Genomic DNA, 25,624 nt, shown 5'->3' with positions numbered 1-25,624 from the left:
CATCTGAAATGTCCTATCATTAACAGACTTGCTCAGATCCTGCAAACCGGCTTCTTTTATTGAGTCACGCCATCTCTTTTTAGGGCTTCCTCTTTAACTGCTGTCTTCTACTTTTCCTAGCATTGGATCCACAGCCACAGCCATACGGCAGTTAAAAAGTAAAGGGCTTAAAAAAAAAACCCAAACCCTGACCCAGCTCTAAAAACCTGCTCATCTAGCTTGGCCCTTATTTGAGGCCCGCTGGCCTTCTCCCTTGAGACTTGTAACGGGTCACATCTCACCTGCTTTTAGGAGCTTCCATGCATTCCTGTCCACTCATTGGCTGCCCTCAGCTTGGCTTTACCCTCTTCCCTTTTCCTTTCTCCTCCAAAGTCACATCACCACTTGGTATAATTCATCCCTTTGTATGATTTCAGGAACATTTCCTTCCATAAGCTCTGACGCTGATTAATACCACTTACCACTTTCCATCTCCAAAGCTCTTTGCAAGCATTTACTAATTAATCCACACAACTTCTCTCCAGAGGTTGGAAAGGCTAAGCCAGGGAGCTCGCTGTAGTACATACAAGCCCTCTTAACTCAAGGAAACAGAAAGTCTCTGTGGCAGGTCACGGTCCCACTGCAGATTCTGGCTGAAGGAGATTCTCTGGCTTATCAGCACAGCACCTCAGAGGCCTTCTGTTTCCGTTGTCTCCCAATCATCTCTGATTAAGGGTGGACCTTTTTACCTGAATTCAGGGGCAGATCTACTATGAAACTAATGAAGATTAAGCTTTGGGGGCCCTAATCCTGAAGGGGCAACTTTTTTTTAAATGAGTGAATTTTTCCACAACATTGATGGAGTTTTTTAAAAAGTGTTATTAAAATAAGGCTATTTTAGTGACAGAATCATAAGCCAATGGGTCGAAGTACTTAATATTAACCTTAGAATATGCTCTAATATGGTCTAAGATAGAACGTTTTGGAGGTCTTTCATTCATAGGGTCACCCTAGGTCAGAGATGACTTGATGGCACATAACACACACATGCTCTAATACCTGTTTCATATGGCCTCACTTGCTGAGCTTTCCAGAATCTATTCATAGCCTACATTTTGTCAGCTGGATCCCCGAATCCTTCGTTGGTACATGGCTTAATAGATCTACAGCTCAGCCCTTAGCCAATCAGAACCATAAAAAGACATCTGAATTCTCCGTTCAGGCTGCACTAGTCTTCTTTGTGCATTTTAACACCAAATGTTAGCTTTACACCTCTTTATCCTAATGAGCCCTGCCCCCTCTGATGACCTTCTACCTCCCTAGTACAGAACGAACCAATACTTTTTTTCTGCTCATTGATGTTGGGTGGTGTGACCACCCCATTCTCTGACATTTGGGCCTCAGGGTCCTTGCAAGGGCAGCAAGACCCTTTGGACCTTGTTGGATGTTGCCCTATTGTTGCTGGTTGCAAAGGGGGGCCCATAACAGTTCAAGCCTCAGGGTCTCAACAATGTAGGTCTGCCACTGCCTGAATGGGCTTCTTCTTATTGCCCGTGAAGAATGCAAGGTGCTGGCTTTGATCGAGAGAGCTGTCCGTGGCTAGAGTCCTAGAGGGGGAAGGGGTCTTCCGGACCATCTAGTCCAAACCCCTGCTCGGTGAAGGGAGCCCAAGACTAGAGCATCCCTAACGGACGGCAAGTCAGCCTCAACTTGGAGATCCTATCGCTCCCTGTAATTAGTTCCACTGTTGAAACACATGAGGAAGTTTCTCCTAAATTTCAAGCGAGGTCTATGGACTGGATTAAATTTTGTCACTAATGCAAGAGGTGTTGTCATTTCTGGCAATTCCCCCTTACTGCTGCAGGACTCCCCCATTTGCCCTCATGCCATTCCCGAGGGTTGTCTATACCCCAGGAGTAGCATTTCAGGGAGATCAGTGGGCTGCCTTGGGAGGAGGGGACAGGATGGTTCTGTTCTGCTGGAAGGAGAGAGGTGAAACTGTAGAAAGAGCTTGTGGAGTGTGCGAACACAGCACGCGAACGGAGCTGCTAACAAGGAATGTTAACCAGGAAGCATAGTTTAAAAAGGCAGAGCCAAAGGTTCTGTCAATTTCACCTCTTTACACAGAGCCGGCAGAGATCACTCTCCAGAGGGTTTGTTAATTTCATCTTCACCTCCCCAAAGGCTTTGTAGCTGTGCAGCTCTGTCTTTTTAAACTACCCTCGTGTAGAGAGGCGGCTCTGTCTTTTAAAACTACGCTTCCCTAAACTTGAGCGCCCCATGTAAGATGTCTTGTGTAGAGAGACTCTCCATCCTTGTGTTTTGTAACTGAAGCCCACTAGTTCTAATCCTGACCTGGGGAGCGGCGGAGAACAACTCCTTGCCTTCTTCCACTTGACAGCCCATCTGGTAGCTGAAGAGCGTGTCTCCCTTCAGCCTTCTGTTCTCCAGGCTAAACACTCCCAGTCCAGATTTCTTCAAGAAGTCCTTGCCTACCCTCCCTTAGAGCATTCTTCACTGGTTGGATTCCAGCTTCCCCATTTCACTTTGGAGAAATTAACCTGCAAGTCTTTAGTTTCATACCACTTTCTGTTTCCTTGCAACGAATGCTTACCGTAAAAACGTATGCATTTTTCAACATGATTGGCACACCGTGTTCATATATTTTATAGCATGTCGGTATATGAATGTCAACAGGGCAATGGCAGCAACAAAAACGGAGGCAGAACGGAGCCCCAAAGGAGCAGCAGACCCTGAATGCTTCATGTTTTATGTTCCAGCCAAGCTGCCAAGTCAAGAATGCCCTTCCCCTCTGTGGAGCTGCAAAGACACCTTCTTTGTGGCTGTCTCACGTATGCTAAATGAGACTGAGAGCCAAACTACAAGTGACGTCTTACACAGGTTGGACACTAGTCGGCTTCCCTCAAGTTTTGTTGGGAAATGTAGGCATCCTGGTCTTGCAGCTGTAATGGAGAGCCAAGCTGTAAAACCAGGGCGCCTACATTTCCCATCAAAACTTGAGGGAAGCCGACTAGTGTCCAGCCTGTGTAAGACGTCACTCGAAGTCAGCTTGGCCTGCAAGACAGGCCCTCCCCATCGCCCTCCGTCCTGCATTATCTTGTGGGCCTCTCCTTCCACTTGCAGATCCCTCACAAGAGGTGGACTGGCCAGTGACCTCTCTGCCCCTTGCCCAGCCTCACCTGGTGCTCTCTTGACACTTGGGAGGCTGTCCAAAGGCCAGGGGCCAGCCAGATCCCCTTACGCCAGCCTCCTGCTGGGTTCCCTTCCCTTTCTCTCTTAGGGGGCTCCTAAAGGCAACAATTGAGCTGCAAGACATCCACAGCTACCCAGTTTCATTCATAGTTTCCTGCTTGTTCCCAGCCAATTTCTGGAGACCAAATTCCAAAATAAGTAAACTTCCCTTGAAGTTACTTTTTCTGTCCGAGAAGACTTTCCCACAAATTTGGGAACTGGGTGTGGCTTGTGATTCTTGTGTGGCTATTGATTGTTGTTGAAGGGAAAACACTCTCCATATGCTTAGGAGCACTCTATGCTTTCCCCTTTTCCTTCTCATGGGCTAGGCTAAGCTCTGGTGAGATCTGGCTTATGTCAAACATTGGCTGATTCTGCACACGTTGGATAATGCACTTTCAATGCACTTTATCAATCGTTTGAGGTGGATTTTTTGTTCCACACGCACACAAAAATCTGTCCCAGATGATCTATAAAGAGGATTGGAAGTGCATTATCCAACGTGTGTGGAATCACTCACTATCACTGTCATGTGGTTTGCTTAGTTTCCAACACAAGTTTGGCAGCTGCTTGTGATGACTCCGTGGCAAACAGAAGGGAAATGCATGAACAGATGAACCCGCCCAAGGCTCTTATGGCCCTTTTTTATATGCCCAGGGCAATGCTGATCGCCACTTTGGAACATCAGGAAGGGATTTCCCTCCAAGCCAGATTGGCTGGGGAGTCTGGAGGGATTTTGTGCCTTCCTCTGAGCATAGAGCAGGGGTCACTGAGGGAGGTGGTGGTGGGAGATAGCTGTGACTTTCCTGTGTTTTGCAGGGGGCTGGACTAGATGGCCTTTGGAGTACCTTCCAGCTTTATGTTTCTTCGATGTGTCTATTCAACAGGGCATTTGACCCAGATTACAGGCTGAGTCATAAGAAGTAGCTCAGAGAGATGCCTTGGTAGGGACAGGAACCATATGGTACTCTGCTGGATATTGTCTGTTGATGCAGATGTAACTTCTCTCTTTATGGATTCTATGGGGCTTAGGAAGCAAATTTTCACACAATTGTAAGTTAAGAAAAAAATTTAAAACTGTTTAACAATAAGTACAATACAGCTTTCCCCCCTTTAACTGTATGCAACCATACAGAAACTTTCAGCCAACAATGTCTCTGAAAAGGTAAACAGTTCAACTTGTCGGATCCCACCAAGTGAGAGAGTCCTTTTTCACAATCTTTCCAGTTTGAAGCAACTGGAGCCCAGGCTGCTGTCCTCTTCTTGGGGAATTACAGCCCTGCAAAAATAATACATTCCCAGTAACATAAACCAAACGCAATACACAAGCACCACTTTTAGTCATATTGTTCACATACATTTCTGATCACCTTATCCAAGGTGCCTGGCTCTAGCTACTGACTCCGCCCTACTGGGCTAAACCAATGACCTCATAGGGGTTACATAGACACGCACCTTCTAGGGCATTTCTGTGTTGCATCTTGCTAGACATGCCATGAAAATAAGTTATGCTATGTTTCTGAAAGATTTCATCTCTGTACTTGGCTTTGTGCTTGTTTTCCAAATTCTGCTACCGTACCCTGTTGTATCCCTTTCACTGAATGTCCTGTTGTTCATCATTTATTATTGTTGTTGTTATTGTTGTTCATTATTGAAGGGGGGAAGGAACTGTGGATTTCCTGCATTGGGCAGTGGCTGGACTAGATGGCCCTTGGGGTTCCTTCCAGCTCTATGTTTCCATGAAACACATGCTCAGAGGTGCTCCTTTTATTACTTTGCAAATTGCAGAACAGAACCTGTGCTTTCAAGAGAGATTCTGGAGCTGCACCCCTTTCCCTCCCCCTGCTGAGTGTGTGTGAAGTCAGTTTGACTCTGAGCTTTGTTCTTACTGGAAATAAAATCCATTTTGTACAAAAGTGCCTTTTATTTTCCTAAAGGGCCAGCACTTGTGCTAAACTACCAATTTTTCATAATAATGCAGGAAACATCCCCTCACAAAGATCAGAAGCATGGGAGAGAATTAGGGTGATCCACAGAAGATTAAGTGGCTTTCAGTGTAGTTGTTTATGTCAGATTTTTAAAAGTAATGTGGATGGATAGAATAAAAAAGCTTGGAGCAAACACAATTACTCACAGTAGTGTGTAGAGCACAGCCAAGAGGATGGGCTTATCTTGGGTCTCTTTTGAAAATACAAGGTCCTCAAGATGACAGGAGAAAGTTCTGGCAGAGCAGCCTAGCGTGGGCCTGGGTAAAATCTATTATTTATTATTATTTTATTTATTTGATTTGATTTATACCCCACGCTCCCCACAGATGGGCTCAGGGTGGCTAACAATATTTTAAAAATACATTAAAATCACAAAAACATAAAATCAATAATAATTTTTTAAAAATCATTGAAATAGTCCAGGAGCAGGCTATTTAAACAAATATTGGGAGTCTGTATATGGGCATAGCAGATGGCCGAGGGCAGCCCCAGAAGGAGTGGTGGTCTTAGATGGAAGAAGGAGGACACCTGCTGGCACTCAGCCAAAGGCCCGGTGGAACATCTCCTGGAGGAATCCAGTTTCACACTTCGATTTCTAACCTTGCATGGAAGATCCAACTGCCAAATCTAATTTCACAGTGTTCTGCTTGCTTGTTAATTCTTTCAGCACAATCTGGTTTTTTCTTTAGGTAAAGAGCACCCCAATTACTTCTGCCCATACCGTCACACTGCAACATGGGCTTTGTAGTTATAAGGCTGCATGACTCGGTGCTTGCACAGGGGACTACCTTTACCTAAGAAGTCATTCACTTGAAAGACCATCTCTTTTCCTATACCCACAAGCTTATTTAGCTCAAAGGTGTTGGGAGTCTACTCCTTTTCGGTTTCTTCCATGAACTCAGAGGCTTGATGAGAGTCATTCCGTGGGGGGGTGTGCTGGAAGGGAAAGGAGCGAGTGACGGGTGGGCCCTTCTCAAACACGAGCTTTTGCAAGCTCAAGCCCTCGCTATCCCAGCAAGACTGAAACATGGTAAGGGCTCCAAGAAATTGATGTGGATGAACAGAGAGCTCCAGAATAAGCTAAGGGAGAAAAAGGAAATATTCAGGAAATGGAGAGAAGGACAGATGTCTAAGGAGAAATATATGAGGGTTACTAGGTACTGCAGATCAGCCATCAGAGAAGCCAAAGCTCCGTATGAGCTGGGTCTGGCCAGGGGGGCTTGCTACAATAAGAAAAACTTCTACAGGTATGTGAGAAGCAAACAGAAGGTAAAAGAGGCAATTGGACCACTGTTGGGTGTGGAAGGAGAAACTCTGATGCAGGACAAAGGAAAAGCAGACAGGCATAATGACTTTTTTGCCTCTTGTTTTCTCCCTGAAGAACTTGAGCCCATCTAGAGATGGTAGTAAACATGACAGGACACCTGGGTGGCTAGTTGACATTGAAAGATGTTGTGGAGAGGCACCTGGCTGCACTGGACAAATGCAAATCCCCTGGGCCGGATGGTGTGCACCCAAGAGTGCGCAAAGAACTTTCTAAAGAACTTGCAGAGCCTCTGTCCATCATCTTCAAGGCCTCCTGGAGGACTGGGGATGTGCCACAAGATTGGAGAAGAGTGAATGTTATCCCAATCTTTAAGAAAGGGAAGAAGGATGACCCAGGAAACTACAGGCCGGTCAGTCTGACTTCTGTTGCTGGGAAGATATTAGAGCAGATTTTAAAGGGATCGATCTGTAAGCATCTGAAGAACCACTTAGTGATCCGGGGAAGTCAGCATGGTTTTGTCCCCAACAGATCTTGTCAAACCAACCTAGTTTCCTTCTTTGATCGAGTGACGAGCTTACTGGATCATGGGAACTCTGTCAACGTGATTTACCTGGATTTCAGTAAAGCTTTTGATAAGGTTCCCCACGACATTCTAATGGGTAAACTGGAAGATTGCGGACTGGACTATAGGACAATTCGGTGGATAGGGAACTGGTTAGAGGACCACACCCAAAGAGTGGTGGTCAACGGCGTTTCATCAGATTGGAGGGAGGTGTCCAGTGGGGTGCCGCAGGGCTCAGTTTTGGGCCTGGTACTTTTCAATATTTTTATCAATAATCTGGATGAAAGGGTAAACGGGCTACTCATTAAATTTGCTGATGATACCAAACTTGGAGAAGTGGCAAACACCCAACAAGACCTGAATACTCTGGAGAAGTGGGCGGTTGTGAACCGGATGCAATTCTACATAGATAAGTGCACACAGTATTACATCTGGGCCACAAAAACGTGAAGCACAAATACGGGATGGGGGATACACTTCTGGGTAGTAGAGATCCTCCAGCTGGGGCCTGGTCCTCTCCCAGATTTCTAACTGATCTCCCAACGACAGATATGACTTCCCCTGGAGAAAACGGCTCCTTTGGAGGGTAGACTCTATGGCATTATATCCCGCATAGGTCCCTCCCTTCCGCCAAGCTCCACCCTTCCCAAGCTGCACCCCAAATCTCCAGGAATTTCCCAATTTGGGATCAGCAAATGAAATTTGACAACAGACATCAAGGTAATCAGATCAGGACAGAAAGGGAAAATGTGAAGCACAAATACAAGATGGGGGATACACTTCTGGGTAGTTGTATATGCGAAAGAGATCTTGGGGTAAGAGTGGACTGTAAACTAAATATGAGCAGTCAGTGTGATGCGGTGGCAAAAAAGGCAAACTCAGTCTTGGGTTGTATCAAAAGGGCCATTGCATCGAAATCGCAGGAGGTCATAGCCCCCTCTCTATACCGCCTTGGTCAGGCCGCACCTGGAGTATTGTGTGCAGTTCTGGAGGCCTCACTTCAAAAAGGATGTGGACAAAATCGAGAGGGTGCAGAGGAGAGCGACAAGAATGATCAGGGGTCTGGAGACTGAGCCCTACGAGGAAAGGCTGAGGGCCTTGGGAATGTTTAGTTTGGAGAAGAGGAGGTTGAGGGGGGACATGATTGCTCTCTTTAAATATTTGAAAGGCTGTCATTTGGAGGAGGGCAAAGAGCTCTTCCAGTTGGCAGCAGAAGGTAGGACGCGAAGCAGTGGGCTAAAACTATATACACAAAGTTACCGTCTGGATGTTAGGAAAAACTTTTTTACGGTTAGAGTAGTTCAAAAGTGGAATCAGCTGCCTAGGGAGGTGGTGAGCTCCCCTTCACTGGCAGTTTTCAAGAAGAGGCTGGATAAATATTTGTCAGGGATGCTTTAGGCTGATCCTGCATTGGGCAGGAGGTTGGACTAGAAGGTCTGTATGGCCCCTTCCAACTCTGGGATTCTGTGACATCTTACATGAGAATGCTCAAGTGTAGAGAGACACAAAGTTAGCTGGGAAGTGTAGTTTAAAACGATAGAGCCAAAAGCTATGGCAATTTCACCTCTCTACAGAGCTGGCAGAGATTGGTCCTCAGAGGGTTTGTTAATTTCATCTTCATCTCCCTGAAGGGGAGGTGAAATTGACAATGCCTTCCAGGAAGGAAATTAACAAACTCTCTGAGGAGTGATCTTTGCCAGCTCTGTAGAGAAGTGAAATTGACATTAAACTACGCTTCCCAGTTAGCATTGCATCTCCCTACACTTGAGCGTTCTCATGTCTCATGTCTCATGTCGAGAGACTCTAAGATGTCTTGTGTAGAGAACTATGAGACTGCCAACACCCCCTGGGGCTTGGCTGGCTCCTGGACCACAGTGGTTCTCAGGGGGCATTGGCCAACAAGAATTTCTCCATAAATTAAGAGGCCATTCTGCCTCTGTCTGGATGCCTGTCACCAAGACAAACAGAATGCGAATGCTTCAGTATTGCATGTGAAGGGCCAACCAAGCCTTCTGTGCAGAGGAACGATCTCCTGATGGCCTGGAAGGCAGCTGGGAGCAGAGGGCTAGGAGGAGAAGGTCTGCTTTTTGCACCAACAATTTTTCTGCTCCAGATCAGCCTCCTTCTATCACGTTCCCACAAACATGATTGGAACTCACAAGGGAAACACTTCTGGGGGAGGCAACGTGAAATGCAAAAACGGCTGGTGAGGAAAGAGTTAAGCTCCTTTCCTCTGTTCCCAGTTGCCCCCTCCCAAACTGCTTTGGATGGTTAAAAGGCCATCAAGGTAACATTACACAGGCACCTTCCCCTAAGGTGCCATTTGCACACAGCCTGTAGCTTTCGGCTAGGAAGGCGTTTCAGAGCACAGGGAGAAGCAGAGAGGAGGAGGCAGCCACTCCACTGCCCAGTCAAGATGGATCTGACGTGAGTTTCTCTGCGGTAAAGATGAAAATCAGTAAGCCAAGAATGTGCTTTGCTAAGATTGTCTTTTTGCTAGAACGGGGGTCCAACAGATCCTCCAAATTACCGAGTTGCATCTGGTAGCTTTACTCACTGCATACTGCATCAATCATATTCACCAAGTTTTTTTACAAAATGTATTTGTTAATCACACAAACACATAGAAAACCTCAAGCAAGCCACAACGGTGCATTCTTTGTGAAGCAGGCAGAGGATTTAACAAGACCCACACCTGCTTGCTTCCCCACCAGTCTCTCACCCTTGCACCATTTGTGCCCCGCTTCCAGCCCCAATGCGAGGGTCCCCTGGTTTCAGACCCCCAGAGTTGCCAGCTGTTCACCCAGTCTCTGCAGTGGGCATTCAGGAGAAGCTAGACAGCAGAGCACCTTTTTTGGCAGAGCATTGCAGACTGGTGATTAAATTAACTTCTCCAGCTACTGTCCGCCATTCATTCTTTGCAGAGGGAAGATTCTCAAGCTAACTTCGGCTTTGTCAGAAGCAGCCCCCTTCCCCGCCCTTCCTCGGTCCCTTTCTTATCTCTCATCATTATCTAATGGGAGCCGCTGAACATGTCATTACAAAAAACCCTTAAAGAATGAAAATAAAGCACGGAGAGATTGGAAAGCATTATTACTATTTCATTTATATACCCACTGGATTGCTTTGAGTGTCTCTCCCTCCAGGCCTTTTCATCAGCACAGCTGATCAACAGACGTCTTTTAAGGCCTCCGGTCTGCACTTTGCAGGAAACTCGGGAGGGGAGCGGCCCTCCGATTGTGAGGGGGAGCTGCTGACATCACTGGGCATACTTGGCTCTTCCCCAGTCTGCCCCCCACAAGTTTTATTTCTAGACAAAGATTCATTTGCATGGAAAGTGCAGCATCCTTTCTGAAGAGCTGGGCAGGTTCCTGCTGCTTATTTCCCATTTGGAATCTTAATCCCCCTGTTTCTGACATCACAGCTGGTTGCTGTGGCAATCGGAGCTGTATGCTACAGTAGCAGAGTTTGTATGCATGGCTGTGGGATGGGGGTGGGTGGGGAAAGAGTGGGGGCACACCACAAGCTGGAATTACAGGTGGGGTCTCCAACAACCAGGTGGGGCTTGGGGCTCTCTTGGACTTACACCTGATCCCCACCCATTTTTCCAACATTATCTATACCATCATGTGTCCCTTATACTCTTTACATCAGACAAACAGGTCAACCCAACCTAAAAGAATAACTGGACATAAATCTGATATCAAAAAATCACAACACTAAAACACCAATAGGAGAACATTTTAATTGTCCAGGACATTCTATTGCTGACCTCAGAGGGGCAGTTCTCTTACTAAGACCCTTCAAGGGAAGATCTCAATGTGAGATTGCTGAATTTGAGTTCGTTCACCAATTCAGAACAACGGAGACGCCCCATCACTGGGCTGAATAGGGACATACGATTGTTATCTCACTACAGATGCTAATTTTCTGCATTCCCTACCCTTAAGCATTTCTCCCCTTCTCTAACAGAACTGATTACACTTTGTGTTGTACCTTTGCATCCTGACTCCCTTCTTTGTAACACGCCTCAGAAGGTGAAACTAAGGAAATCTTGTTGCTCTTTAGGGTGTTGGCAATTCTAAGTAGGGCAGAGTCCTCTCCAGGCGACAGAGATCAGTTCTCCTTGAGGAAACAGCTGCTTTCAAGGGTGAACTGTATGGCATTATACCCTGCTGAAACCCCTTACCAGACTCCACCCTCCATAGGCTCCAGCGATTTCCCATTATGATTTAATAATAATACTAATGATAACAGTGCGCTTATATGCCGCTCCTCTGGACCGAGCTCATGGTAGAAGTGGGAGTCGAACCAGCAGATTGCTGATTCACAACCCAACCACTTAACCACTATGCTACCTTGAGTGTCAGTGAGAATGGCACACTATAAATAATGCAAATAAAAACAAAATACTCAAACAGTACCATAAAATTGGTAGCATTTCATGCCTCTGGATTCTCACTCAGTCTGATGAAAGGTCTCCATTCACCAACCTGTATTTGCTACACACTGCTTGGCAGACAGTTGTACAAACAGTGATTAAATCAATCAGTCAGTCACTGCTTATAAATAAGGACTCTTTAAAAGGAGGGGCTTACACTTTAGTCTCAGGTGCATAGCGGTGTTGGTCTGCAGTAGAAGAACAAGGTTCGCATCCAGTAGCATCTTAAAGACGAACAAGATTTCCAGGGTATAGACTTTTGGGAGTCAAAGCTCTGCCAAAGAGAGCTTTGACTCTCAAAAGCTTACACCCTGAGAATCTTGTTGATGCTATCGGACTTGAATCTTACTCTTTTATGTTTATTCAACTCTATATTTTTGAGGTTATTTTGCATAGGCCCATTTCTAAATAGCCTCATGGAATTCGCATCATTTAACTACCTAACCCAACCACCCCCCATCCTAGGGGAGAATTAGTTTCCTCTCATGTGAAAATGCAAAAGTCTCTGCATGGCAAGAAGATGAAACTCCACCACCACAACCACTGCACAGCCACAAAGGTGTTTGATAGTGGTTCTACTTGGATGGGTGGCAACAAACTGAGCAGATGTGAAGCAGGTATGTTCACCTGTTGAACCTGTTCACCATGAAGTTCACAGCACCCCCAGTGACAGCCAGACTAGACAATCTGAGCAGTCTACATGATCTACATGGAGAGTGCTTGAAAACACATGTTTTGGGAATGCCTAAGCCTAAGCTGCCAAGAGGATGTTTCTCTGCTGTGTTCTATCTACCCTGCCTGCCAGTTAGTTTCCAGACCCAATTAAAAGTTTCCAGACCCAATTAAAAGTTTCCAGACCCAATTAAAAGTTCTGGTCATGACTAGAGATGGGCAGGAACAGCAATACGAACTTTAAAAACCCACAAACAGCCCAATCTGCTGTTCGTGAGGCCCCATTCTAAACGAACAGGTGGTCATTGCAAGCCTTGTTGCTGTTCGTCAAGCCAGTCTGGCACCTGCAATCAATCCCCTTGGCAACTCAGGCAGGGATTGTCTGAACTCTGTCTGAACTCCTGCTGTTGCCCTGGAAACCCCAATCTAAGCCCAATTTAGCTTGATAGGCAGGTCTTCCTTCCACGAGTGGACTGGAGCTCCAAATTTGTTACAAGAGGAAAAGACCAGGGGGAGGGGGTCTCCCAGCTCTGGCTTTCAGGGAGAGACAGCTGCTGTTAGAGAGACAGGGTGAGTGCATTGGAGCTTGAATTTTCTTTGTGTGTGGTGGGATAGGGATCTTCCCCTTCAGGTTCCAGGGCTGCTGCCAGGCTCTGGGACCAAGCTATTAGTTATTATTGGTACCTTTCCTGCTGCCTGCTCAGGTAGGGTTTCTGGGAGTGGTGTGGTAGGGATCTTGACGGCTGGAGGAGAGCCTGCTGGCCCCCATGAACAACGAACATGTTCATGAACAGGATCATGTTCGTTGTTCGTTGTTCATTGTTCATTGTTGTTGTTCATTGTTCGTTGTTCGTTGTTCGTGGATGGCAATGAACAATGAACACCATCTTCGTTTTTTTTCTGTTCGTGCCCATGTCTAGTCATGACTTTTAAAACCCTAAACAGTCTAGAGACCAAGTGTTTCACTGATCCCCTTCTTCCAAATAGGCCTTGGCAGGTACTACTGAGATTATCTCCGGAGGTCCTGTTCGGTGTGTCCTGTAGTCTAAAATGCAGAGAAGGCCTCTTCTGTGGTGCCCTCTCTGCCAAACCTGCTGGACCTCATCCTTTCTGGCCTTCATCACATGCTGGCCCTCACCACATGCTGAGATGCTTAGTTGATAAGCATTGCGATGCTGTGGGCAAATTGTTTTCTTACCAGCATTAGTGATGGGCTTATTGCACGCAGAATTGTTGGCTTCTTCTTCTTCTGCCTTATATATCCTTTCCCATACAAAACGGTGTAGCTTTTTTATACCGTGATTTTATATTGCAGTCTAAAAGCCACCTGCAGGCTGCAGATTCTATAGGTTTGAACGGGGTTGGGGAGCCAAAGGTGTACCCCCCTCTCCTCCCCGCCGTAGCAGGACCACCTTATAACTACTGGTCCAAGGCTGATGACCTATACCTGAAGAGCGAAGCCCTTGGTGGAAGGAGGAGTTCATTATTATCCCTTTTAATGGTTTCCCTGTAACTCCTGCTATTGATAACCTTGTTTTTCTTCCATTTGGTCTCCCTGCGTGACGCCTCTTACTGAGATTGCAGGATGATCAGAAGTGATGCCGACCATTCTCAGCTTCCTGGCTACACAGAGAAAGCAGATAATCCAGGCAGATAATGAACAAATACGCAGAAGAGATTTAGCCAGCCGTGGGAAGGGAACTGATGCAGCTGCATTGGCTTTAGAGGATGGAACTCTTCTCTAAGTTTCTCCCCAAATATTGCAGATTATTGAGGGAGAAAACAGATGCTCAGGAACGTATGAAGCAGCCCCAGTGAGATGGGCCAGCTAAACCCAGAACTTTGAAACATGTGCAAGGGTGTCTCTAAGTTGAATTCCTGTCTTTCGTTAATTCTCAATATGCATCATCAACAGTTTGGTGCCCACATATAACATGCATTGCTACTTCTGCCACAGTATATGCTTAAAATAGAGAATCATGAGTAGACATGGGTATGAACGGGGGGAAAAGACCGAACACCCTGTTCATCATTCGGTGCCATCCATGAACAACTAACAACGAACATTGACAAACATGAACTGTTCCCGAACATGTTCATTGTTCGTTGTTCATGGGGGCCAGAACCCCCCAACCCCCCCCCACTTAGCCCCCTCCTCTCAAACCCACTTACCTGGCCCTTTAAAGATCCCTTTAAACTATCAGCTGGCAGGCAGCGGGGGGGATTCCCCCCTGCCGCCTGTCAGCTGATAGTTTAAGGGGCCCTTTCCTGCCACGTGCAATGAGCAGGGCCCTTTAAACACCCCACAAACTGACCTTCCCAATGTCCAATACTCACCAAATTTGCAGGGGACATAGTCCTCACTGTCCTCTGAAGACCCCCCAAGTTTCAGAGAGATTGTACCCCGGGAAAGGCATGATCCACAGGTCTCCCATTGGCTGTTATTTTCTCTTCACATTGGCAAAAACGGGACTCTCTGCTGGAAGTACTTTGAAGGGTTAAAGCCAGAAGGAAAGCCAGAAGGTGTTCAGACAGAGTTCAGTCCGTCCCTGCCTCCAGTTGCCTAGGGGATTGATTGCATGTGCAAGACTGTCTGGCTTGCCGAACGGCTGCCGAAGGCAACGAACGAGGCTTGCAACGACCACCTTTAGGATGGGGTCTCACGAACAGCTTGTTCGAGAACACCAGATTAGGCTGTTCGTGGGTTTTTTCTGTTCGTAATGCTGTTCGTGCCCATGTCTAATCATGAGCAAGCCACGTGGAAAGTTCAGGAAACTTTTCCAACTCTCTGGGATCATGTGAACCCAGTTCATGCACCTGTACCAGATGATTTTCCTGTTACCATGGCAGCCAGAGATCAAAGGATTCCCAGGGCAAGTGGCTGCCAGTGCCAATGGGACATTTCTACAGGCGAATACAATCTTAATTCAGATGCTGCTAATGACCTTTCTTAATCCTCTGCCATTACATCATTCCCCCCCCCCCTCCCCTTTACAGGATATATAGGAGACGGGGCATGTAAGATACTTGTTCTTTTTCTGCTGTGGCTATGCGCTCCATGTTTTAGTTCCTGGCAGTGCTAAGGAGAGAAATATTCAAGAATTCTTTTCAATGGATTACATTTTCCACATTGGTTGATTTTGGATGTGTATGTCATTTCAGATGCATGAGCAAATGAGCATACCATCATCTCTATGCGCTGCCCACATTGGAATCAAAGAGGTTTTTCTCCCCTGTGGGAGGATTGGATTGTATCCATTCCACAATTGTTCATAACATCTCTATGTGAGTAATTTAATTAAAATATTTCTAATAAGCTTTATACTTCAGATCAGTTTGGTTTCCATGGAATAACATATACGCAATACATATACAAATTTATTTTCCTCTTTCTGGGTTCACTTTCTGCATGATCAGGCAGCTTGTATGAAATAGCTATATTTATGGGGTGCATTGCCTGAGATTATACTACGGAGGCAGGCCTTAGGCCAAAACAAGTTTGGTTATGCACATATGGTGATAAATGTACAATAATACTTGCATAATTGGGAACACTTCACTTTAATATACAGCACTATGCATACTATTATTGTTTTTAACTGCATTTTTGAATTATTTATTGTTTGATTAAATTTTTACAGGTTCCTTATTGATTTGTACTATGGTTGGAGCAGTACACTGGTTTTTGTATCAACCTTTTCAGTTTTCCTTCTTTTGGTGGGTTGTGTTTTTTTCTGCTTTCTTTTTTTTCTGTGCTTCTAACATGCACAGAATTCTATCTTGTGTCTATTTATTTATTTAAAACATTTATGTGCTACTTCTTCAGTGATGTGCTTGAAGTAGCTTACAAAATAAAATCAGGGTTTTTTAAAAAAAAATCAAACAATTAAAAACCCAGCCAATAAAAACCCTGAGCATCAAGTGCATAAAAACCCAGAGCATAACAGCACATACTTACTTGTATGCAAAAAGGGTGTTTAATATCTTAGGGCTGTCTTCAAATCACAAAAGAAAAAAAACTCGAATTAAAGGTTTGCTTGAGTTGGCAGGAACTAGTATTTAGCTGGCCCAAAGAACCGATGGATATTTGCCCCAAGAGCAGAATCAGTTTTTCAGCCTAGAGGGATCAAGTTGCGGGGCAACCTGAAAACTCTCAAGCTCTGTCCTTCTTCAGTTGGTGGTGTTTGTTCCCTATCTTTTTTAAAACGTGAAAGCAGAGCAGGCCTTCTAGACCCCACCCCCAGTAGCACTCTATATCCCTCCACCATCTTGATTGTGTTAACATGCTAGTATGCGTGTTATGTGCTGTCAGTGTCGAGTTGCCGCCAACCTAGGGCGACCCTATGAAGGAAAGACCTCCAAAACGTCCTATTATTAACAGACTAGCTCAGATCCTGCAAACTGGAGAACGTGGCTTCTTTTATTGAGTCAAGCCCCTTTGTTTTAGGTCTTCCTCTTTTCCTAATGCCTTCCACTTTTCGCAGCATTATTGACTTTTCCAGAGAATCTTGTCTTCTCATAATGAGACCAAAGTATGATAGCCTCAGTTTTGTCATTTTAGCTTCTAAGGAGAATTCAGGCTTGATTTGATCTAGAACCCACTTCTTTGTCTTTTTGGCCATCTGCAAAACTCTCCTCCAGCACCACATTTCAAATGAATCCATTTTCTTCCCATCAGCTTTCTTCACCATCCAACTTTCACGTCCATACATAGTAGTGGGGATGGAATACCATAGTTTGAATTATCCTGATCTTGGACCCCAGCAAGACATCTTTGCCTTTGAAAATCTTTTCTAGCTCCCTCACAGCAGCCCTTCCAAGTTTCAATCTTCTTCTGATTTCTTGGGCGCAGTCTCCTTTTGGGCTGATGATTGAGCCAAGGAATAGAAAATCCTGGACAATTTCAGTTTCCTCATTGTCAGCTTTAAAACTGTGTAATTCCTCAGTGTCATTACTTTCGTCTTCTTGATGTTCAGCTTCTTGATGTTTGGCGCTTTCTCCTTTAACCTTCATCAGTAGTCGTTTCAAGTCTTCACTATTTCCTGTTAGTAATGTGGTGTCATCTGCATATCTCAAATTGCTAATATTCCTTCCACCAATTTTCACTCCATTTTCTTCTGAATCTAATCCAGCTTTATGGCATGCTTTGCATAGAGGTTGAACAGGTAAGGAGATAATATGCATCCTTGTCTGACACCTTTGCCAACTGGGAACCATTCTCTTTCCCCATGTTCTGTCCTGACAGTAGTAGCCTCTTGTCCAGAGTCCAGGTTGCACATCAAAACATGCTAGTAACACCCTCATTTTCCTGCCAAGGAACCCTCTGAAAACTCTCTATTAGGTAATGGCATTGTACATAGTTTTTATTGACTCTGCCATGGCTCGTTCTGCAGTTTTAAAAGCCAAGACAGTAATGCTCCTTTGGATTCAGTCAACTAGGAAAATATCATTTACTCACAATATGTTACAGAAAGTTTATGTCCCAGAAGACTGGGTGTGTGAAATGGCAGGACTTGTATTTCAGGGCCCTTTAGTGTCTGTACATGTATTTACATGTGTGTGGACTAGAAACAAGATTCTTTGCAACAGCGAAAACTGTAATAGCTTTAAAATGGAAATCACAGAAAACTCCTACCCTAGCAAATTGGAACTCTTAAGTTATGGGACCAGTACATTATAGAGAAAATCACAGACAGCCTCCTTCCAGCTGAAATATACCACAGAACAACAGATTTTACAGACAAATGGCTCCCCTTCATTGAACATAAAGCCAAGAAAAACATACAATCAAAAAATCCAGTGTACTAAACCATGATGTTATGAAAATTTCATATGAACACTCGTGACTATACATTCTTAGTCAGACCTCACAAAACAACAAATGACTTGCACAAACAACTTATTCAATAGTTTGGTTCATCGTGATGCATCTTATCCTCCTGAACAATCAACAACAAAATAAAGCTTTCAATCTTGTATAACATCGAAAGAATCCACGCAGATAACCTACCTGAGTTATTGACTCAACAAACATATAACATAGGGATGTCAATACTGCACCTTGCAGCAGCTGGTTTTATTGTTATCTTTAACGTTATTGTTGCTTTTCTTTAATGTTATTGTTGTTTATAAGAAATTAAAATCAATTTTAATAAATACTTAAAAAAAAATTTTAAACGATTTCGTGCAAGATTCTATGCAGAGTTACCACCTTGACATCAGTGGCTGGAAGGGAGAATGATAACCAGGGCTTTTTTTCAGCTGGAACGTGGTGGAACGGCATTCCGGCACCTCTTGAAAATGGTCAAATTGCCGGTGCCCCGTCCCCTGATCTCCAGACAGAGGGGAGTTTAGATTGCCCTCCGCGTGGCTGGAGCGGTGCAGAGTGTGATCTACACTCCTCTCTGTCTGGAGATCAGGGGGGCAGGGCCACTAGCCATGTGACCATTTTTGCTGAGGGTGATTTAAACTTTTAAAAACTCCCCCCCCCCTTGTTCCACCTGACTGAAAGTGACGTCATTGTGCGGTCCTGAGTTCCACCACTGAGTTCCACCACCTCTTTCCCCAGAAAAAAAAGCCCTTTATCACACTAACAATGCATGGTGGAGGAAGGTGCCATCAAATCATAGCTGATTTATGGCAACCCCTGTAGGATTTTCAAGGAAAGAGACTAACAGAGGTGGCTTGCCATTGCTTGCCTCTACGTAGCAACCCCAGTCTTCCTTGGCGGTCTCTCATCGAATTACTAACCTGGCGGACCCTGCGTAGCTTCTGAGGTCTGATGAGCTTGTGCTAGTCTGGGCTGTCTAGGCCAGGGAAGCAATTCATACTAATCACCTTTTAAACAAGCATCCCCGAAAAGCAAAAATTGAGGTCAAAATGTGGGCCGTGATCTACCAGGTGTCATGTTTGACTGTGCCCATTCATCCATGCCAACATTAAGTGTGTGTGGTCCAGAGATGCCTTGGGGGTGTACCTGGTCTTATGTCGTAACTGATAAGTACATTCCTTAACTTGCAATAACCACTTTCGTTTTCTCAGTCTCACAGCATAGCCGGCAGCTGCGGACCATCTCTTCTATTGATATTGTCTAGACCGACCTTGTGTGTCTGAAGTGTTGCGTTACTCGGCATCTTGTCTGTTTAGTGTGTGAACGCCGAAGCTCTTTCCCAGACTACCTTTGAATTTGTGGTTTAGGAGGGAGGGGGTTGTTTGAGTATATTGCCTTGCAAGGGCCTGATGCCTTATTCCTTTCAATGAGGAGTTACCAGGCTCGCCTGCCTTTAACTTCATGTACTCCTATGGACCTGTGCATATGTAACCAGATTGATTTCCTGAATAAAAGTCATTTAGCCGAGGACCTGTGTCTTGCTGAAATGATCCAGGGATCTGTCGGCCATAACCTGTCATCCATAGTCTGACACCAGGGACTAGGAACTCCCAGAAGTGATGTCATCGCACCAGCTGCGGGAGCTCTCCCCAAATGGTCCACATCAGCCCCGCACACAGTGCAGGAGCACCCCCATGGCTGGCGCAACAGCATCACTTCCAGGAGTAAACACGCTGCCTGCCCAAGATATGTGCCAGGTTTCCCGAACGGGTATAGGGACCCTGGCAATCCTGCTCTGGGAGTGTACAAATACAAATAATAAAATAAAAAATGAATCCCCGTCAGCCAACCTCTTGCAAGAACCCAGCCCTAAAAATCCTTTCAGACTGTGTTGTGAGAAGGACACAGGCACGTTCCCATCTCGGCACACCTTTTGAAAATCCAGATGACCACAGCTCAGCCTCCTCTCTGGGGTCTTGCAGTTTTCACCCCCAGTCTCCATTCGACCCAAGATGGGGAAAAACAGAGAAAAGGGGAAAGGAATTCCAAGTAAACAGGATGTGTATGTTGCTATCTGCATTTATTCTGTTCCTGTACATAAATGTATGCAACACACAAAACCATTAAGATGTTTCCAGTTGATATGTTTAGGAGTACTCAGTCAAGTCATTTGAATTTGACCGCATACACTCATCTAGGCAACGGCTGCTTAGCTTGCTGGTAGAAAAGCTAAAATTGGTTTTAAACACTTGAGATCAGAACCATCTGGCAACATCGGCAATTTCAGCTAGCAAAATACAGCATGGAATAAGAACAAAGCGTTTTCAAACGCCTGGCAAGCCCAAGTTTTTCATTTCCCTTCAGGCATCACTTGTAGCTTGGCTTGGGAAGACTCAGAGCCAAGCTACAAGTGATGCCTGACACAGGTTGGACACTTGTCAGCTTCCCTCAAGTTTTGATGGGAAATGTAGGCATCCTGGTCTGGCAGCTGTAATGGAGAGCCAAGCTGTAATACCAGGACACCTACATTTCCCATCAAAACTTGAGGGAAGCTGACAAGCGTCCAACCTGTGTCAGACGTCACTTGTAGCTTAGCTCTTAGGAAGGGAAAGTGGATTAGAGCCGAAGCCATGGCAGGAAGATGAACCAGAGGGCCACATTCAGCCTCATCTGACACTCAGAGGGGGAGAAAGTGGACCTGTGTCTTCCGAAGGCTGGTTTCTTGTGAGCGTACCCATTATTGGAATCATTGCAAATGATGCAAAACTTCATGTCAGGGTGGAGCCAAGCAGCTCCCTGCTGCTCTGTAGGGGAATGGGAGGTGCCATAAGCAGAGGTGACAAATGGACCAGACTTCGGAGCACATATAAGATTGCCTACTCCACCTTGAGAAATTCCTGGAGATTCAGGCAGGGAACCTGGAGACAGGTGGAGTTTGTGGAGGGACTTCAGCAGGGTTTAATGCCACAGAGTCTGCGTGCACCAAAGCTGCCATTTCCTCTGGGGAACTGATCTCTGGAGCTGGGAGATCAGTTGTAATTCTGGGAGATCTCCACACACTCACACACACACCCACACCCCGGAGGCTGGCAACTCTAGGCTGATATCCAGGGCTTTTGGAGTCAGGCTCATTGCACCCCCCTGCCCTACTAGAGCTTAGGGTTGCCAGCTGCAGGTGGGGAAATTCCTGGAGTTTTGGGAGGTGGAAGCTGGAGAAGGTGGAGTTTGGGGAGGGGAGAGACTTCAGCGGGGTGTAATGCCATAGAGTCCACCCTCCAACGCAGCCATTTTCTCCAGAGGAACTGATTGCTGTAATCTGGAGATCAGTTGCATTTCTGGGAGATCTCCAGGAACCACCTGGAGTCTGGCAACTCTAGGCGCAGCGACGCCAGCCTCCAGTAGGATTGTCAGCCACCCACTGGGGGTTGGGCACACCTCACTCCCAGTCGGTGCATCCCGCTGCCACTCAGCTAGCTGGCAGGGGAGGAACGGCAGGAAACGGAGGGGACTCCTCTGCTGCCGGGATATTTGCCGGTGACATAATGACATAACCAGTGACGTGCTGTCATCACTTCCTGTATGCCTAGAAATGACATCACCACATTGGTGGGTGAACCATCGACTTTTTGTCCAAACACCAGAGTGGTACCTGCAGGCTGGTGACATGACAGCATCACTTCTGGTGACGTCACTAAGTCACCAGTGGGCACCCCAACAGCATTTCAGTCCCATTCCCTTGAAAACTCACAAGCTCCTACCCTGTAAATCTAGTTGGTCTTTAAGGTGCTACTGGACCCCTATCTTGCTCTTCCTGGAATAACAACTAACCTGCAGGTCATAGAGATCAGTTCCCCTGGATAAATTGGCTGCTTTGGAGGGTGGACTGCATGGCCTTATACCCCCGCTGAGGTCTATCCCCTTCCTAGATTCTACCCTCCCCAGACTCTACCCCCAAATGTCTGGGAATTTCTGAATCAGGAGTTGGCAACTCTTTATAGGCCTCATATTTGAGGAAGATATTGTCATTTGAAGGGTGGGTTGGGGCATAAAATCCCAGGACTGACCAAGGACAGAGAGGCCTCCTTGCAGCCGTCTTTCTCTTCCACGCTAGCTGCAGGCCCGGGATCACAGAGTGAAAACAAGGCTCTTGGCCGTGAATTCGCAGACACCGAGAAGGAGGCCAGAGGAGTCGAGGGCTCTTCAAGTGCGTTTGCACAATTAGCTGTTCTTTGCTTAGTGCGACAAGTAGAGCAGAGAAGAGCTGCTGGTGGAAAGTTCAGCGGCCTCACAGATCTTTCCAGACGTGCTTGTCTGAATTTGCAGCCACCAAGATGAAGACAATGACGAACCCCACTGAGATTCTTTCCTTTCTAGACCCCAGCCAGCCATCTCTTTCCAGAATGTCTTCTTAAGGCCCCTCCCTTTCTTTCTTTCTTTCTTTCTTTCTTTCTTTCTTTCTTTCTTTCTTTCTTTCTTTCTTTCTTTCTTTCTTTCTTTCTTTCTTTCTTTCTTTCTTTCTTTCTTGTCGCCCTCCCTTTTCCCCTTGAAAAAAGTAATGATTGGTTTAATGCAACATTTATATCCTGCTGAGGCCCCTCCCCTCCCCAAACCCCACCCTCCCCAGGCTCCGCCTCCAAATCTCCAGGAAATCCCAACTCAGAGTTGGCAGCGCTAGCCTAAGCAAGGGGTGAAGTGGGCAGGAACTGCTGCCAGAAGGCGGCTGCCTGAGCCCTGCATGTGGCAGGACTTATCAGCTTCCACCAATTCGTGGACAAGATGGACGTGGGCGGCCTCCACCAAGCCAGCTGCTTGAACCCCAAATGGGGTGGATACAAGCCGCTGCTGGACCCTGCTCTTGTTTCCCCCTGGGCAGGGCCATACGCAATTGGGGATCCATCGGGTGCGGGGCCCGGGCCAACTGCCCTTTCGGTTAAGTTGCCCTTTGGTTAAGACTGCCCCTGAGACCATAGAGTGATTTATTTACTTACGTTATTTATAGTCCGCCTTTCTCATTGAGACTCAAGGTGGATTAAAGGCAGTTTGAGAATTATTAATATGTGATTTTATAAAGGGGAGAGAGAAGTAACTTTACCATTAATGGGGAAATTTAGTTATTAATTAATCTAAGCTAATAGTAGTAATAAGGAGATTGTATTAAAACTAGATAGTTTAAACAGTGAAATGTAGATTGATATTTTAGAAAATTGGAGATATAGACGAATTTGAATATGCTTAGAATAAGTGATACAATATATATAAGATTTAGAAAAATTATAGTCAAGAGTAATTTGAGTAATAAGATGGGTTAGAGGTTGGAAAGCTGTTGGAAGTCAATAAGGAGGGGGGAAAGGGAGGGGGCTGTTATAATTTAGATAAGATGGGGAATTTGTATTGAATAATATTTTATGTACTCACCAATAAAAATTTTTTAAAAAAAGAGAGAGACTCAAGGTGGATTAAAAAGTGCAAGTCAATATGATATACTATCCCAGGTAAAAGGACCTGACAGGCATCAATTTATAGCTACCAGCCGGACTCGGAAAGCAGTTTTGGATGTCCAAACTATGGCCGTGTCCATAAGTCCAAAAAGAGAACCCCGTTTGCCGAAGGCTGGTGGCTTTTTTGCGGGATTTCTGACATTTCCGTTCCCCAAATGGATGCAGGCAGTTTTGCTTCTGTTTTCGTGGTGCTGCGAAAACTGCCTGCATCCGTTTGGCAAACAGAGACGTCAGAAATCCTGCGAAAAAGCCGCCTGCATTCGGGGAGTGGGGCGCTCTTTTTAGGATGTGTGGAAATGGCCTATTTCACTATGTTAGACACAAATACAAGGAGTAGTATACTGCACTGATGAGGAAATCCACCCTGCCGGCTCTTGCCCCTCACAGGTCTGTTGTCTTAGCAACTTGACAGAAAGGCCTGCGATCTCCCCTTCTGAGCTCACTGCAGGCCGAGGCAGGCTTCAGCAGCATTTCCCAGTGTGTGTTTATGCTTCCTCTCTGTCAGTGCTCTTCCTTAATTTGCCACCTGGTGCCGAAAAGCCACTTGCCCCGGACCGCTAAAGCCTCTGCTTCTTCCCTCCTTTCGCTGTCGATCGGGACCCAAGGTCACCCCATCGCAACTTTCTCCCCAAATCTGCCGAAAAGGCGGCTGCCGGTCCTCTACCTCCACGGCAAACTGTAATCACCAAATTGTTCAAGGGATAATTACGGCTTGATAGCAACACGGTAGTAACTCTTGCTTTTATTGCCGTTTGTGTTAAATATAATTGCCATGTAAATTATAGTGGGGGAAAGCACCGACCATAAATGATTACGGAGAACTTGTGTTGTATGGGAGCGTGGGGCGGAGGGATTGCTTGAGGGTAACAGGAGAAGGCAGGCAGATGCAGGCAGGAAAGATGGCGCATCAAACTTCAGCGCTGGAAAAATGAAAGGAGTCAAAACTCAGGCGATCTGTTTGCAGATGAGTGACATTATGGAATTTGATTACAGTAAACCTTTTGGTAGCCAGCTTGCATAGCCCTCCACCTCAGGCATACTCAAGAATGGCAGAATATGCAAGCAAGCCTTCTAATCACTTTTGTCGGGAATAGTTCTCCTCGTAAGGTCTTTGCCCCCCCATCCATCCTGTGTGATGCTTATAAAATGACAGCAGCATACAGAGCACTTCACAGGCTGCAAGCAGAACCCATACGTGATCCAAGGAACTTCCATTCCAAAACCAGAGATAAGAGAGGAGAGTGTTGCCGATATTGCTGTTCTCCGAGCTTATGCTTAGTTTCAGTGTGTCCCCCGTGTTACATCGAGGTTGACCTTGCAATAATAGTGTTAAAATTGGGCTAAGACAAAAGAAATATTGGAGAGGTTTGTGAACAATCGGCATTTGTTGTCTTATCTTGTGGCATTCTGGGGTCCTAGTAATGGCCAGAAAACCTACACGTTCTTCAAAGGGATGTGTGGCCGTGATTGTCACCAAAGCTGGCCTTTGGACAGAGCCTGTCCATAGGCCTCATTGCCCCATTTTGCGCCTAGACATGATCACGTGCAGGTTTACCCAAATATGGAATGTAATATGCAAACCGTGGATTCCATAAATGCAATCAATTTCTAATACATAATAAATATAGTCACTTTCTTATGCATAACAGTTAACATGAATCATATAAACAACAAAATACACAGCACATCCAAGAATCCCCTTTGCCTGTTACTTTTAGGCAAACCAAAAAGTTCTGTGGGGTATTTTGTGATATCCTATGTCCAAAATTGAACGTGTGAGGCGTCTGCCTTCAACATATAAATTATTAGAAAGTGTTTGCATTTATGGAATCCACGGTTTGCATATTACATTCCATATTTGGGTAAACCTGCACGTTGTCTTTAAATAATATCCAAGTAGGGAATAAGTTTTGTAAGATATCCGGGTGGGTTTCCCACTGTTGTTTCGCAGTGATCACTGGATATCAAGCCTGTTTGCTGTCCTAGACACGATCAAGCATGTACGAAGCGCCTTCCATTACCACTTCCTAACTGCGGCCAGCCTCAAACCATCTCAGATCAGAATCATGATGACTTCCAGGTAGAACCACTCTTTTTAGCAATTTATGACAGCTAAACGTGTAGCTCATACTACA

Source organism: Eublepharis macularius, chromosome 8, assembly GCF_028583425.1.
Source record: "Eublepharis macularius isolate TG4126 chromosome 8, MPM_Emac_v1.0, whole genome shotgun sequence".
NCBI classification, from domain to species: domain Eukaryota; kingdom Metazoa; phylum Chordata; class Lepidosauria; order Squamata; family Eublepharidae; genus Eublepharis; species Eublepharis macularius.
The sequence above is the reverse complement of the archived record's forward strand: the minus strand, read 5'-3'. Positions refer to the sequence as shown.